This window comes from Lolium rigidum, chromosome 2 (genome assembly GCF_022539505.1).
Source record: "Lolium rigidum isolate FL_2022 chromosome 2, APGP_CSIRO_Lrig_0.1, whole genome shotgun sequence".
Lineage (NCBI taxonomy): Eukaryota > Viridiplantae > Streptophyta > Magnoliopsida > Poales > Poaceae > Lolium > Lolium rigidum.
This window is the reverse complement of record NC_061509.1, coordinates 66764521-66769149: the sequence shown is the minus strand read 5'-3', so window position 1 is coordinate 66769149 and position 4629 is coordinate 66764521.

The following is a 4629-nucleotide window of genomic DNA, read 5'->3' as shown; positions in this document are numbered from 1 at the left end:
CATGGTCGAAGGACTAGGTAACTATGTAGCGTAAGCTTATAGCAAGTTGATCTTAATGACTTGATATTATGCTACGCTCATTTGGGTGTGTGTCCATTATATCATTCATTCAATGACATAACCTTGTTATTAATAACATCCAATGTTCATGATCACGAAACCATGATCATCTATTAATCAACAAGCTAGTTATACAAGAGGCTTTCTAGGGACTCCTTGTTGTTTACATTACACACATGTATCAATGTTTCGGTTAATACAATTATAGCATGATATGCAAACTTTTATCATAAACACAAATATATATTATAATAACCACTTTATTATTGCCTCTTGGGCATATCTCCAACACCTTGCATGTAGGTAGTTCAAAATTTCGTAAAAAACGTGTCGGGTAGTTCAAGCGGTTCAAGCTCATTGCACGAGCAGTGCAGGCTCATGTCACCCGGAAGTTCAATGCTCTATTTTTTGCGGGGCGGAAATCTATCGTGCAAATCTCATCGTTTTGATCACCGACCACCTCAATCGTTGGCACCAAAAGCTTTATATGGTAAAGTATTGTTTGGAACTTTGTTCCGCCTCTGGCTGGCCAGACCTCACTGCCGCCCCTGCCCAGCTTCCATTCGCACCCTCGAATCCCCCAGCCTCCAGCACCAGCCCAACGCCTCCCGAGCCAACTACCGCCCGCCCGGTCCCTGCCACACCCCTCTCGATCCCTCCTCGCCGGAAAGCGTGCCCGCCACCACCGAGAAGACCTGCGTCCCCCAACCACCGAGCGCGATCGAGACGACGTTGTCGATTCGGTTAGCCGCTCGCTGCCTCTCCCTCCGGCGTCTAGCCCAGCTCCTCGGCGTGCGGTCCCTATCTGCCCTCCCCTATTCTCCAAGGTGAAAGTGCTAGAAAATAATAAACTCAACCATAGGGAAGTACATTAACCAATCCCTATCGCCAGGCAGGTACCTTGGAGCCTTATACTCTACCCGTCCACAGTAGACAGAGGGCGCCTTTTGGGCGATCCCGGGCGTTCCACCTCGCCGCCGCCAGATCAGCGGGTTCCTCACCCTCCGACGGCTGCGCCGGCATCGGGAGGATGGGGAAGCCCTGATCTGCGGTGTGTAAATAGCGTAGGTTCGGTTTGGGAGCTAGCCGGCGGTGTTGGGGAGTGGGCGGCGCGGGCGGAGTGGCGTTTTGCGACGGAGGTCTTCCTCTCCGGCGGTGGAGGTCCGAGGAGCTCTGCTGCTGATCTTCCGTCTTCCGCGTGCTCGGGGCTCGATGGAGCTGCTGGGTGCGACAATCCCTCGCTGGAGTCGGCGGGATGGCGGATCCGGGGTCTCGAAGAACCGAAGCGAGCTGGTGATGCGGTGCGGGGCGTTGGCTTTGGCGGCGCTGGATGGAGGCCCTCCGGGGGTCGAGCTTCGTCGACTTCCCGTCCGCAGAGGGGCTGCTCCAAATCCAAGGCATGTGTGGAGCAGCAGCGGCGGCACGCCGGCGGTACATCTTTGTCGTCGTCTTCGTCAACGGGGTGCTGAGGAGCTTCGTTGTTTTTTTCCTTTTGTCTCAGGACCTTTTACTGTAAGAACCTTGTGCTAAATATCATCAGCTCTTTTCCCGCAAAAAAAAGAAAACAATAGCGAAGTACAATGTGTATTGCGGGCAGCACATGCAAATATGATAAGAAGTACAACATGCAGGAAGTATACATATCAAAAATAATAAAAATCATCCATTATATTATTTCACATGAAGTACAAGATGCTCTTCCGAGAAAAAGGGATTGCAACCCTTCGAATGATGGAAGTACACGAGATTGAAATGGGAATGGCGGAGAGAAAATATAGTGACAATAAAAAAACAAAATAATCCGGTCATCCGCAAGAAAGTTCAAATACTTGACGCTGAGAATTACAACCATTCGACATGAGCAGTACACCCACTTAACATCGGAAGTACAAAAAAACCAACAAAATCTAAATGTACAAAAAAACAAAATAATCCCATTATCCGCAAGGAAGTTCTAATACTTGACGCCGATAAGTACAATCATTCGACACGAGTAGTACAACCACTTAATATAGACAGTACAAGAAAACCGAAAAAATCTCAATGTACAAAAAAAATCATCTAGCATGTTATTTATCTTTATGGAGAGACACCTCTAGTGAACTATGGAGAGACACCTCTAAAATATAAAAATACGTAACCTACAAAAAAAATAACAAATTGTACTCGTCATAATATAAGGATTAATTAGACGCGTACTATTCACATTATAGCAAAGTTTCATTTTCACTTTTTTTTAGGTTACATATGGACGTATTTTTTCTTACAAATTTGCACAAGTAAGTATTAAGTTGACATGTACGTGTGAATAATATTTCAATTTCTTGAAAATATTTCAATATTATTTTTCAATTTTTTTGAAATCGGGTGCGCTTATACCTAGGTTCTACGCCATATTTACCAAGAGGAGGTGCTACTACTTGAATAGTGCCCGAGAGGATGCTACCAACTTTTCAAAATCTTCAACCAAAACCTAGAGTGCTCGGCTGGGAGGAATTTCAGACTCACGCTTACGGGATGACGTGGAGGCATATGGTTAGTGCTATCAGGATCATGACACGCCCACGAAATCAGCACGTCAGTCCATAAGAGCATCTCCAACAGACGCGCTAAAAGGCCCGCGCGGTAAAAAGCACGCCGGTTTGCCGCGCCGCTGCTCCCGGCAGATGCGCGGGAAAATGGCGCGCGCTAAAGAGTTGCCGCCCGCGCGCTTTCGCGCTATCCCGCGCGGGAAACTTGCCGCGTGCGATGGCGCGCGCGGTACTAAACACGCCACGCGCGCGCGGGCAACTGTCACTTCCTCCCGCGTCTCTCTCCTCCTCGTCTCTCTCCGCTCCCGCGCCGCTCCACCTCCGGCCCGCTCCGCCTCCCTCCGCGCCGCTCCACCTCCGTCCGCGAGATGCCTCCGCACCGCCGCCCCTCCTCCGGCTACCACGGCGTCCGGGCGCGCGGCCAGCGGCCGGTTCGACGCGGAAATCCGCTCCGGCGGGAGCGGATCCGCCTCGGCACCTTCGACACCCGCGCACGACGCGGCGCGGGCGTACGACACCGTCGCGTGGCGGCTCGGCCGCTCGCGCGTCGGTCGATGAACCGACGATGTCTTCCACGCAGCGCGAGCGGCGGAGATGCTGGCGCCGCCGTCGCCGATGATCACGCGCGAACAGCAGACGCCGCCATCGGGAGCTGGAGCAGCGCCTCCTCATCGCCGAGCGCGGCGAGGCGCTGCGCGGCGTCGAATGGGCGCGGCGCTTCCCCGAGGACGTCGCCGCCACGGAGGCCTTCTACGCGCGAGAAGGAGGAGGACAGAGGCGGCGATGAGCGAAGAAGAAGGCGAGCCGCGAGAAGCGCCGCGCCGAGTCCGCGGCGAGGAAGAAGGCGAGGACCGACGGCCGGCGGAGGAGGAAGGAGGAAGGAAGAACACCGCAGGGCCGTCGACCGTCGTCCTCTCATCCTCCTCCGACTTCCGAGTGCACGACGACGTCGACGCTCGGTGTCGGACACGACACTGAGCAACCTCGACTTCGACTGGGAGTCCGACGACCAGTTCGAGTAGTAGTTTTATTTTAGTATTTTCGTTTAAATGTCGCATTGTATCGTCGCACTTTAAATATATTCGTATTTTCGATCAAATTTCATAGTTTGTTTGATGAATTTTCAAAAAAAAAACGGTCGGACTAGCAGTTTGTGACGCGCGCGCTGCAAAATAGCGCCTCTGGCGGAGAGTGCGTTTTCGCACCATACGCGCGCTGCAAAATACAGCCTCCGCCGAGGCAAATTCGCTATGCCACGCGCGAACGGTATGCAGCGCGCCCAATCGCCGATATAGCGCGCGAGATTTTACAGCGCCTGTTAGAAGATGCTCTAAGACTATTTTCTAAGTAGTTGCCCGCACGTCTAGGATTATTGGTTGCACTTTCCCATTCCCCCTATTGTCGCTGCTATACCACATTCCCATTGTGGACGTGTTGGACCGATCTACGTCCTGTACCGGTGCAAGGGAGGAAGCACAACTATGGGAAGAGCGGAGAGCGGAAGGAGAGAGCGATGTTCTGATCATGATAGATAAAGTGGTACCTTAGATAAAGTGGGTACACGTGTACATCTCAATTTTCCAATGAAGTAGAATTGGAAACACCACGAACAAAATTAAGGAAGTATGTGAGATCCAATCTGTAGCTTCACAGGTTTTCTAAGTTTGGACTGCCTTGTCTTTTCACAATTTTCAGCTTCTTACAAAAACCAAGACCAAGGGTAAGTCTGTTCAAATCTAAAATAAATTCCAATTCTTCACTAGTTCTATCAGCTTGCTCACTTCCTAGCCAAGCCCAATCCGTGGATGGCACCAATGCAGCGCACCTACAATCTCTAGCTGGCCTCATACAGTCATACAACTACATGTGCGGCACATCAACGTGCATAAATTTATCTTTCTTGTATATATAAATCTACGTTGTCTCATAAAAATTATATGAGGTCACATAATTCATTTAAGATTTTAACTTAAAAAAGGGAATAATTTTAGTGAAAATCAAATAAAGATATGGTAAAAACGTTCGAGCATAAGAAAAT